Source organism: Hesperophylax consimilis, chromosome 1 (assembly GCF_061612785.1).
Source record: "Hesperophylax consimilis isolate HC1 chromosome 1, BYU_Hcon_1.0, whole genome shotgun sequence".
NCBI lineage: Eukaryota > Metazoa > Arthropoda > Insecta > Trichoptera > Limnephilidae > Hesperophylax > Hesperophylax consimilis.
Genome location: NC_142836.1, coordinates 4,390,680 through 4,404,290, shown reverse-complemented (window position 1 = coordinate 4,404,290; position 13,611 = coordinate 4,390,680). Strand labels below are relative to the sequence as shown.

General features: G+C 34.0%; 1 protein-coding gene and 1 non-coding gene across 2 annotated transcripts in view; both read left to right on the top strand.

Moving 5' to 3' along the window:
• LOC149426152 (neuropeptide CCHamide-2 receptor-like) overlaps positions 1 to 13,611 on the top strand; it is a 176,324-nt gene that overhangs the window by 70,356 nt on the left and 92,357 nt on the right. The window lies entirely within an intron of this gene.
• Positions 10,143 to 10,215, top strand: TRNAV-AAC (transfer RNA valine (anticodon AAC)). The gene has a single exon. It is a non-coding gene; the product is annotated as a tRNA-Val (tRNA).

Below are 13,611 nucleotides of genomic sequence, written 5' to 3'. Positions count from 1 at the left end.
GCAAATATTCGCATTCATACTAAGTAAAAACCATTATCATGTTCTTACTGTAACTATTCGTGTTCACAAAAGACAAATTCAATGACTCACATTCGCATTCACTCTAAGGATAAACCATTTTCATGTTCTTACGGCGATAATTCATGTTCATAGAAGTCACGTTTAATGAGATACAATAGCACTCATACTAAAGCAAAACCATTCTTACTATAATTATTCATGTTTATTGAAGTCAAATTTAACGACACACATTATCACTCATATTTAGGATAAATCATTCTCATTTTCTTAGTGTAACTATTTATGTTCACAAAAGTCAAGCTTAAGAAGACAAATTCTGACTCATACTAAGCAAAACCCATTCTCGTGTTCTTACTGTGATCATTCAAGTTCACGGAAATCCAGCTTATTTTTTCAAATTCATTTTCATGTTATTATTGTAATTATATATTTTATTTAAGGAAAATCAGATTACTTGATTGGTTTATACATGGGCTATTTACTTAACTGAGAAACCAATTATAGATTTCCTCATTATACCTATACATTATGTATAAAACAACCAAGCAGTATATTGTGGATGTCCTACATCCTCCACAGTTTCTGTGTTTTTAGATAATTATTGAAATTGTAACGGTTTTCATTCTATTTTAAGTACAATTTGTATTTTGTCAATATCGGATTGATAGGCGTAACTATCAATGAATTAACATTCCTAAAAGTCAGACTGCTACGTAAAAGTTAAAAATACTAACTAAATAAATTGACAATGTTGAATTTGAAACATTATTTTTTTTTAAATTGGCAGTCCGCGTGTACTTTTGACACTAAAAAGGGAAATAGATAGTTCGTGAGGTCGTCATTAGTCATAACTAGACATCGGATTATATGCACTAACAAAGTGCCAAAATATGCATGCAAATATGCACTAAAAAAGGCCGAAATATGCACTAAAAACTCTTAATTTGCCCAAAATATGCACAATGCAAAATCAAAAAACCATTTATATTTTAATTAAAGCATAAAAATTATGCATAGTTTTTGTGACAATATACAACTAAGTATTTTTCCAAATTTTTGAGCTCAAATTTGTGACGTTTGTCACCCAGTATTAATTTGTACGCCGAACACGACCTCTCTACGACAACTGACGTCATTGGACAAATGGTGATATCTGTTTAGGCAGAGTATGACCTGTGCTGTTGATGTAGGCATTAATGTTCTTCATATCTTCAAGACTCGGGTTTTTAAGCAAAATAGAGTTTAACTTTTTACAAATCTTTTCTGATATTGAATTAGGAAGGGCGTTGGCGAGTTCGATCATTGTTTCCAGTATTTCTGTTGCTTTAATTAGAGGCAGGTTTTTTGTTTCCAATTTTTTTATGGTATCTGGTAACTTGTGGAAATGTGTTGAGATGAGGGCGATATTCTGTTTAATGGATGCGTCTTCAAATGCTAGCTTGCTTGAAAGAATTGCAATGGCCTCAGAACTGTCAAATTACCCAACTACCTACTTGTTTTACGGCCTCAAAATTTTCAGCATAGAATAATACTGCCTATAGCCAAGTACGCCATCGTGTAATTATGGGTTCTGGTGGCAATGCTAGATTTGGCAATTACTCTTTATAAGACTGCACACGCGACGGTGCTTTTAAAGACACTTTTTTTGTAGAGGAAATCAATTTATTAACATTCCCATACTCTTGCCGTATCTCTTCTGCAAGGCGATGAAACCCGTGAGCTAAGCAGGTAATGTGTAGTAAATTTGGATAAAAAGTTTGCAAGGCTTGGCTAGCTTTCACCATGTATGGCCTCCGCGCTCGTGCCCTACGCGTCATCGTCACCTAGCTCCCTATACGTAGATGATACCTCCCGCTATTAAACGAAATATGCACAAATTGTGAAAAAAGGCTGAAATATGCATTAACGTCGTAATTAGAGACTTATATGCATTTGCATATGCAAATATGCAAATGCATATAATCCGATGTCTAGTCATAACTAACAACTTTTGTTTCTCGATGCTACAACGGAATACATTTAAAATAAATTTAAAAAAAAGATTTATAGAAAGGTAAAGAAAAGAATAAAAGTCAACATGAAAAGTGAGTAACAATTATTTGTTGGTTAAATCAAAATTTATAATACATAATAACGGAATGAATGCAAATATCAACAGAACCGAATTTATTTCTTTATCTTTGGACTGAGGAATGAATGAACCAGTTTACTTTCAAGGAATAATTAACATAACAATTCTGGAAGTTTCGTGTTACGAATTCGTACTCGGAACGTCATTAGCAAGGGCGGATCCAGCTTTGGCGCCAGGGGGGGGTCACGTAGTCGTGGTCAAGTTTTTTTTTTTTTTTAAAGAAAGACAAACATTCCCGGGTTACGAATAACCCAACAATAACTCCTACCACCACCACAGAAAGCCGAAAATGCTTGCTTGTGTTGTGATGGAGGACTTAGGTCCGGTCAGTTACAGTTACAAGAAGTTATAATTTAATTTTGATAATAATATATACAAGTAAAAAGTAGGTATTGTTGGATATGGTAACACTAGGTATATCATTAAGATTGTCTTTTGCTCCGCAAGCCCGGGCGGCGTAGGCTCGTGTAATGTCAATTGTCAACCAATACAGTACAGATTACAATTATTAATCGTGTTCTTATTTCACCACAATATAACATGGTGTCAGGTGTGTCTTCAACATAGTATTGTGTGTAGGAATCTTGCAACTTTTTGAATTTCCTTTTCCTCGTTGTAGTTATTCGCCATCATATATAAAAGAAATGATTGCTTAAAACGTTTCCACTCGCCAACCATATCCGTAGCATTCTGCATTTGCAGAATTTGACTCGACATTATTATTGTAACACTTTGCTTGTCACGACAAAATAGACAAATAATAACAGCTTGTTGACCGTTATTTCTTTGCTTCCTGGTAAAGAATTTGAATCGTTCCACTGTTATATTCACTGTAGGTATGAAGTGTCTATCCAGTCTATCGAAGAGTAGAATAATGCCTTCCAGCGTGCTCTTCTCAATAGTGAGGCCGAATGAATTAAAAATTTGAACTCCTTTAGGACCAATCGTGTGCAGCAAATGTTATTAATAAATGTAAGTACTGTACTTCCATATTTAAGAGGAATATAAACGCTGGAAATATTTCGATTCTTGTGCTTTATAAATTTTAAAACCGAGCGCCTTGCACCGTCATATTTTGGCCTGATTTGCACGAGGCAAGTAATTTGAAATAAATATTGTTGCCATGACGCGGTGCTTGCAATACGTAAGAAGCGCCCAGCGAGATCTCCGTTCGCCGATGCTTCCATACGCTTGTTAATACCTTGTTACCTGGTGGATGAATACCGTCCATTCTATTTTGCCAGCAGCGGCCGAGCCGGCAGCGTAGTCAATATTATCGACAATCCTCAAACTATGGGGAACGCTAATAAAAGTAAATATTTATAAAATTTGAATTGATTTTATTTATTTACAATCCAAACAAAAATATTCTGAAAGTGAATTATTAATAGGTACATATAAATATTAATAAAAAGAAACTTGATTAAGTTAAATATAATATGTATATATATTAACAAAATGTAACTAATACGTTCTTTTACAAAACTAGGTATATGTACTTTTATCAAATTTACATACACTTTATCAAATTTCCACATCTAAAATTTTTGTAAAATTTATTTACAAATAAATTTTTTGGAAACAAATCAACAAACCAATCTCAATATTAGAAATGATGATGGAACAACTCACAGCTAGGTTTAAATATATTCTACAATAGATGCATCAATTTATGGATACATACACTTAAAAAAAAGGTTAAAATAAATAACTTGCATCTAGCTATTCTGAATTTATCCTAAAAGAGCATAATTAAAACAAATACAAAAATAAAATACAAGTATAAAAAAAATAATCAGTGTGGAATTTTACAAAATTAAGGGAACATAATCGGAGACGGAACATTTTCATGTAAATCATTCAAAATAATACTATGCATTTCTAAAAAAAATTACTAACGTTTTCGTAATCTTAGTAAAAAAAATCTATCCACACTTTTAGCCTTCATTTTAATTGATTCTGAAGAATTTGTTACAAATATTAAAAATGTGTCCACTTCCGAAGTTATTAATTCATCATCTAGAAAAATAAAATCTGGTACTTACCGCTAAGTCCGCTAACTTTATAGTTATACACGGGTTATAAAGTTTTAAAATCGTTGAACGTAAAATATATTAATTGTAAGGTATTGTTTCATTAATCTAAAATATAAATAACTTGCATCCCTCGTGCGGCATAATTTTATTTTTTTTTAATTCAATTATAATTTCGCCGAAATAAATTAAAATGTTAGCCTTGGGCAAAACCTCGATGAACGAGGTTGTGTCTCGCCTTAAGAATTGCTTTAGGAAGTATAGGAAGGCTGGTAATTCGCGCGGGCGCGTTAGACCTGTCCAGACCTGTCAAAAAACTTCCGAAAGAATAAGTTCTGTAACTTACTAAAATTACGTTAAGTGACTTTTGGTGTCGTTTACATTGGGAATTTGGCCAAACTCGCCTTCAAGAGCGATTTACAGGAAAAAAACTTACGAGTCTAACCCCAGCCTTAGAACATTAACAAATAACATTTGAGTGTAAACACACATACACTGGCATAATGAAGAAACTGATTAGATTACTTACCATTTCTTGTAATGAATTGAATTTGCAGCAACAATTTTTAAGAACACTATTACTTATATTGGAACTTATTTTTTTTAACTTAGTAAACAAATAAAAGTAAACACTTTATTAATAAAGTTTAGTCGTTCCGATTGAGGTTAGGTTTTGCTAGACGCTAGACGTTAGTCGAAACAAAGCGCGCGCAAGCGTCACACGTGGTTACACGAAATGTGTCATAATAATATGAAAGGTGGCGGCCGAAGCGCGCGCCGGTGGCGGTGCGCGGTGACGCGGTAACATTCGAATTTTCGATGCGTTCGTTCCCGAATAATGCGTTTGCCGTCAAACAAAGTATTATATTAAATTAATTAAATATTGAAAGTACTTAAATAAAATTTATATTGTGGCAAAAAATATATAAAACATTATGTTTAACAATTTTAATTAGTGGTCCACCTAGGTCCTGGATGGTCCCAGGACCTAGGTAGTCATGACCCCCCCTGGGCTGGGGCCCAGGGGGGGGGGTCATGACCACCGTGACCCCCCCCCTGGATCCGCCACTGGTCATTAGCTCTGTAAGTCAGGTGCATTCAACGAGGTAGAAACGTTATTATCTTTGTTATGTCAGATGCATACACTATTTTGCATTAAAGTACCAAAATCGCTCATGATTCTTCAGCAATGTAAGTCGAGATTACCATCTTTAGTACTAAAAATAATAATAACGATGTTTATTTAGACATTGATTATTTAACCGATTTTTATAACTTATTTATAAATGTATGAAAATACAATGTTGGTGTATCTCAACTACTACATTAGGATCATGGCCGTATTATAATAGACGTAAATGATTTATTTAAGAATTAACAGAATAATATTTTGTAGAACTCATTATAAAATACGAGGGAAAAGACACAAAATGCAAAAATAAATATTATTATTTAAACCATAAAATAAAAATATAGATTAAAATGAGTGCTAGAAATATATACCAGTATTGGGAACTCATGTATTCTTTAAAAAAAATATAATTTCCTTTCAAATTGCCATTGTTAAACACGGATGATAAAAAGGGATATAGAATTATTTGACCTTATATCGGTGCCCAATGCATTGTATATTTAAGGAGTGATGGAGCAAAATTGTCGTTGAGCGAATGTGGTTCGAGTTTTACGGACCACGAATCCCAGGTTTCTGTTGTGGATTCACCATCAGGTTGTTTTTTTGATGGGTGGGTAGGTTGATAAATAAATATAATTCTTAGAATTAATTTTTATACTGGATTGATAACCGATTTAGCACAACCACCCCATCCCACAATACCAAATATTGCTACGGATTGTAAAAGGGCAAAATAGACGTTTCTTAGAGTCTCCATATCTATGTTGGACCTAAGAGAGCAGAATATATGGCAGAGCCTACACATTCTTTTTCTGTGTCATTGATTTAGGCCTCTATTTGTCTATGGTCTATGATTATTCCCAAATATTTTACTTCGTTCGATGATTTAAGGGTAGAAGATGTGCAATGGACATTGGGTGAGGTTTCGGGAGGATTTAGATTGGTTTATTGGTTTATATAATTGGTTTAGGGCAGTTATTAGAAGCATTATGTTTGTATATGGAAAATGTCATGTATTGTGTTTTAGGAGGTTTGTGTCTGGCCAATGCCTTACTTTTACTGTGCCATTATTAGTTTTATGAGTTACTATTTGCCATGATTAATCTTCAAATATTAAGATTGTATCATCTGCAAATAATAATAACTTACCCCCAATATCCATAGTACAGAGTGTGTTAATGTATATAAGAAATAAAAGTGGGCCTAGTACACTGCCATGAGGTACGCCGTAGGACATACATATTTTCTTGCTGAAATAAATGTAATAAAATCTATATATTATGTTGATCTACTTTAACTGCTACTTCACTAATTTAAAATAATATTTTATCTATAACATGCGAACAACTTATCACAGGTTCTCCAAGTAAGGTATTCACAATACACTATTTCACCATTACATACAGTTACTGATTATTTTACACTCTACTACCACGTTTTATACAGAAACATTTTTTGTATTACTAACACTTATCATATATTTAATTGTAAACTCTATGCACGAGATTTAAAATAAATACAGTAAAATATTATTCAATATTACAAAACTATGACAAATCACCAAATTATTAAATAATTATTTCCCCAAATCGAAAAGAAGTCAAACTCGCTACTATGTAATTAGGTAAACCAAGACGCCATATAGTCGGGTTGAATATAAAATTTCATGAATAAATACATTCAGAACAGCTATAGGGTGTATTTAATCTACTGCAAACGTCCTTGAGCAGATGTTTGGTAAAATATGGAATTCGCTAATTAGCAATTATTATTAATGCCAAGGGAAAAAGTTTCAAAACAAAAAGGGTTACGCATAAATTTATTATCATAAATTCGTATTTGAAAGGGAATTGACACCTCATTCCTATTTACGGTTGGTATCTAAGATTACACATTTTAATTGCCTTGTACAAACAAGCCTTGGTATAAACTAAGGCGTTTTTTTAACAATTTAACACCATCTATGAAATATTCTCCATTGGCACACGCTCCTTTCTTCAATCACATTCACACATCGTCTCATACACTTACGTTGTTCTGACTAACCACATTTTTTTTCTTTAGGTGGCGGGGTTGGGTACCGCCACCCCTGGAACCATTTATTGGATGACCAACATCTCTGCCATAGGTCACTGCAAGTGGTTCGCTACGTTTGTTGATTTAGCAGGGGTGTCCGGGATCATCGGGTGAGGTGTGTTCATGATGCGCCTGCCCACCAGGTACGTGGCGTGCCAGATAGGCGTGGGAGAGGCTGGTTTGGGGAAACACTTTGACCTCTCCAACTGGCCTCTCGACACATCGTCTTGCACTGCAGTGGGAAGGATATATTCATATGTCCGTCACTCCTGGACACACTGATCCATTCCTACCCAACCCTCATACCATTTACTTTCTCTGAACTTCCTCTCCTTCCTATCCAAAAGAGCTTCACAGGCCCTGCGGGAAATTATTTTCCTCAGAGCTTCCTGTGTGGATTGAATGTAAAAAAAATCTGTTCCGACAATTATTTTTTAATAAAAAGATAAAATAATGAATAATTTTTTTAATATCTTTAAAAAAATACCAGATTTTTCGTTGATTTAAATTTTTATTCATTTTATTTATTTTAAATACATAAACGGCTATACTGCCTTTCATAAATAAACATATAATAGAGTACAAAAGTAAGAAAAATAATATCATTACGTAATATTTAGTAGTTTTAAACTTAAAAATAACATACAATTATTTTTTGTATCACAACCAAAAATAACAATGAGAAATATCATCTTTGTTGTTTGTTTTTGGGTTGTTATGCCGTGTTGCGCAGATCCGGTAGATCCGAAGATGTTCGGATCTACCGGATCTGCCCTGATGATGGACACTGCAACGCTGTCCGAAACGTCGGCTAAAGAAGGAGTTAGCGCAACACGGCATAACACCCCAAAAACAAACAACAAAAATGCTTTTGGCCGTGAAAATCTAAAAACTTACCAGAGAAATATCATCATTTCATTTCAACATGTCCATATTGCGTATATAAAGTTACATTATGGAAAAATAATTTTTGAGTGCATGTTTATATTGCGCTAATTTTAAGAAATAAATGTCGCCGATGTTAGCATGTTCATTTCCCAAAATGTGTAATCGACTGATTCGTGAGTAATAATGTGATAATTGTCAATGTGAGTAATAATGTGAGAACTATAAAAATAATAAAAATAATAATAATGTGAGTCAGTCTATTGTTAGCGCGACCAGGGCAATGAAATCGCATTAGTTCAATTAAATCAGGGGTATCCAGGACCGATTGAATTATTTTATGTAATATTAATAGATCACAGATTTTTCTGCGATCTGATAAATTTACGAGATTAGTCCAGTTTAATAATATGAATTTAAACACATCAAAAAATCGTCTCCTTATACTTTTGTTATTAGGGTAGTCTAGGGGTGCGTATAAACACGCAAGCTGCCGATCTGAACCAGGACTTACGGGAAAGGAACTAAGCAACCGCAAATGGCGCGAATCGCCGCTTGCGGTTGCTTTGCCCCTTTTCCGTAATTCATGGTTCTTCTGGAGCGTTTTTTCTCGTGTCTATTCGCAGCATTATAGTTTTCTCGTAGTGGGTCACTGTTTCTCAAACACTCAAATTGTCGATACCTTTTTGAAAAAAACATTTAGAAAAATGCACTTTGTTTTATTCTTTAACCGTTCACAATAGAAATAATTTTATGACCGGAAAAACTTGCACTGGCATAACGGTGCATCGTTCCGCCGGCAATATCATGCAAGTGAAAATTTAAAAATAGTGGAAGAAGTCATCGAAATTTTAGCTACATAAATAAAAACCAATCAAAATAAAATTTTCAATAAAGAGTTGAATGACATTTGTACTTGACCTAGAGATAGTTCACATAAAAGAAATGGCTGTACAATATTTCCACAAAAATAATATTTTTATTTTTTCTTCTTATCTAAAACTTGACCCGATAACTGTTTACTCCGCAGACTATTGATTCTTCTGGTTTTGACACATAACAAATAATATTTTTAACATTTCTATGAATTAAATATATATAATGTATAATTATGCTTCTTATTCTTATTAATTAAGACAAAATTTTAAAGTAGAACCGGCAGACAATCAGCCATATGGCAGCTTTGCTGGACCCATTGAGTTTTATATAAATAGAGTATACATTCCTTGCAATGTTAGTGTGAAATGTTGTTCCCGTGCGGGAAATAGGAAGAAAGTTGTGGCGGCTGTCGATGTCGCCCAATTCCGACCGTGAACGTAATCAAAGAACGAGTCGAAACGCCGGTAAAATGCTTCAAGAGTTTTTAACATTAATAAATTAATTTACACGACTATTAATTATGGTAAAACCCTACTTTTAAATGAAAGGATATATGATTGCTTTCCCAATATACGACTTGTGCAATATCTCAGCGTGAATGTCGCCATTTTGGAGTTAATCACTGGTAACCGACTGATGCCCGTTATATCTCACATCGGACAATGATCCTATATGCTTGGCCCATACTTCCAACGCCAAAGCTGGCTCCATCTTTATATCTCAATGTCTACGCCATCTTTTCTACAAAACCTGTATTAAGACATAACTTTACTGATATCTCTGGCGCTACTGCAATACTTAGATTTCATAACGCCAGATTTAACTTTTCGTGAGTGGTGGCTGATTCTTAAGAAAACATCCGAGATAAGATAATTCAATTACTTCGTCATAAAAACACGTTATCATTTGTGATTTATCACTTGGGTACCTAATTTAATACAGATAGGTTTAAACGCGTTGTTTAATTTCTAAAGAACGTCACCTGGTTTCCGTGGTGTAGCGGTTATCACATCCGCCTAACACGCGGAAGGCCCCCGGTTCGATCCCGGGCGGAAACATTCCTTTTAATGAAACATTTTTTTAAAATTAAAATAATTATATTTTGTTATTTATATTATTTTTATACAACTATACAAGTTCTGCTATTTTTCATCTCTGGTTTTGTGACAGCTATTTCGGCGCTCAGTATTATTATTACTATGCCACTGTGGATAGGTGATTTATTTATATGAATTTAAGTTACCTCCTTCATTGACATTTAATTTAAACCCACAAACAGATTTCTTGCTTTACACCAGCTAAGATTAATTAACAAATTAGGTTTATAATTTAATAGGATTATTCTTAAAACCTAATTTCAAGTTCAAATTTGAATTCCCGTCAAAAACAAATCAACGTGCATTTGTGAATTAATTAAATTATGAGTGAGCAGAGTTGAAATGCATGGTGCCATACCAATAATAATACAAGTACCAATAACAAGAATCTCGTGTGCATTCATATGGATTAAATTACTAATTATAGAGAGATTAATCACAATTCAGCGTTCCGCAATAATATTACGTGTTTGTTTGCACATTTAATTATACTCGCGCTCGTGAAATGATAACATAACTCTTATAACGGTATTATAATACTGATCAATCATCAATATATCATTCTAATACTTATCAACAAATGACGTGGACTCGCTTGACTTTACCAATTTTATAATTAATGTTTTTTTCATTTGCCCGCAAGCAGAACATAACTTAGAATAAAAATCTCTCGTTCTCCGTATGATATTAAATATGTGCAGTTTAATATACAATTTCATAATTTCGACATTCTTAACTGAAGTAATGCGTACTTATCTTCGAGAGAATCTCCTGTCCTTATCCTTTATTCCTCTTCCCTTTTTATTTTATTAGTTAAAGATAGCTTCAGTATAGACTTCCTGTCTGTAGGTATACCGTTTATCTATTCTATCTACAAATACTTTTAAATTACGGTGAGGTGAGGATGAATATCTCTCCAAATATTGGTTGGTACTCGTATAGACATTTAGTATCCTAGGGTTTTTAAAAATATCAAACAGACAAAACTGAACAAATTTTATGCCGTCTCAATTATTTTTTTGAGTTATTTTGCGACTTCTCAAAAAGAGGTATTCATTTTTTCCAAAATATTATATAGGGAGAGAAAAATAATTTTGGTACATGAGTGGAGAAGTTTTTAATTTTATATTTATTTTAAAAAAATATTTCGTTTATTTAAAAAGATTACAATTTTGGTGATTTTCTCTGCTACCACATACTTGGCATTTATGCAATAATAACAAAATAATGTTTTGTAAAACAAATAATAAAAAATAAGAAAAAGTTTGTGGTAAAATATTAAAAAAATACATATTGTTGTAAAAACCATATTAGAAATAAATATCAAACTGATCGATAAAAAAATATTTTGAAGAAAATAGAAATATAAAAATTAAAAGAAAGATACATGCAAAATTATACCAAATTATTCTATTTCATTTTTTTTTCTTTAACACAGGTTAGTTGTGATTAGTGATTTAGACCCGGGAATATTCCCCGACCTGAAATAAATTCCCGAAAACGGGGAATTTATTTTATTTTTAATAAAATGGTTTCTACACTTCTCTTGATGCTTTATTGAGTGTTAGCAGTTATCAAAGACGACATCCCCTGATCTAGGGACTTCCCTACCACTTATGCCCCCCCCCCTCCCCCTTTCAGTTGTGATAGGAGACAATGCGGCCAATATGAAGAAAGCGTGCAAGCTTTTACAAAGTGAATATCCGCACATTGTACCCCTTGGGTGCGTAGCTCATACAATGCACCTATTGGTGAATGACATTCTTTCTACCAAATCAGCAAACGTCTTCATTCTTCATTCATAGGGTTGTTAATATCGTTAAGACCACTTGTCAATCACAAATACTGATCGCATTACTAACTGAAATAAATACAGCAAAGAAATTGAATTCGACTCTACATCTTCCTGTCAAAACACGCTGGGGCAGTTATTTAAATTGCCTTGACAGCATTATGAAATGTAAAGTAAGCATGCAAACATTTGCAGTAAACGAAGCTGCCTTATCTTCACCTCGTGATATGAAGAACAGCCGGTTGGACGATGATGTTTACTGGACAAGAGTGACATCATTGGCTGATGTTCTGCGACCGATTGTTTCCTGGATTAGACAGCTAGAGGGAGACGATCCACTAACACACAAAGCATTGTATGCTTTTGAGGATATTGAGAGCAGTCTGAGTAAAAATCTTCCAGCGTCTCTACTGTCACATGCCGAAGAGAAGCAAATACTGGAAAAGGCGGCGCAGCGCAAAGAATTTGCTATTGCTCCAATACATCTGGCTCCTGCCCTACTAGATCCAGGTCCCCAAGGACATCTGCTAAGCCACGCACAGCAACTTGAAGCACTTGAATTCATTGAACAAGTAGCAGGTCATATGGAGACTGTTGATAGTGCAAATGTTCTTGTTGATTTAGCCAATAATAGGGCTAAAGAAGAATCATGGAGCAAGGCATTCCTATGGAAGTGTGTCACATAAAAACACGCCAGTGATCTGGTGAAAGGGTATGTGCGGATGTTCTGATTTGTCACAGGTTGCCATAAAAATATTGACTGCTCCCATTACTTCAGCAGCCACTGAGAGATCTTTTAGCACGTTTAGTCGCATTCATACAACACGGAGGAATCGTCTAACAACTCAAAGAGCAGGGAAAATAACATTTGTGGCACACAATTGGAAACTTCTTTCCTCTGAAAGAGGCTCTCAAGTTGCTCCCAAGAAAAACCTTTCTTCCAAGGATGAGCAGATTGCTTCGCATCATAACGTTTCAAACCTATCTGGTACTCGCAAACGCAAACATCCAATTGACTGTGCTGAGGAAGAAGAAAATGTAGATAATCCTGAGTCGGCAACAACTTCGTCCGGGTCGGATGAAGAAGAAGAATATGAAGGTGAAAGTGGATGCGAAGTTGATAGTGTCAGTGTCCAATCGGTATCATCAGATGAACAGTAACGATCTGTGAAGTTGTGTAATTTTTACAGTTTTACGATTGATTTTTTATATGTACCGTTTACTAGGATAAAGTGTATATAGGCTACTAATACTGTACAGTATACAATTATATAGAGATACTACTCACTTTAAAATAATTTTGATTGGTGTTTTTTTGTTATTTTTCTCTTGGATCCTATTCCTATATATATGGGAATAGTTTTTATGGATCTTTCCTGCTCTATATGTACCATATTTGTGTATATTTTATTTTTTATTCAATAAATATTATTCTTTTTGAGGTATTATGTTGTTAAAATCAAAATTCCCAAAATTCCCCGTCCAGGGGAATATTCCCGGGAATATTCCCAGGAATATTCCCCAGAAATAAATTCCCGGGAATTTATACATCACTAGTTGTGATA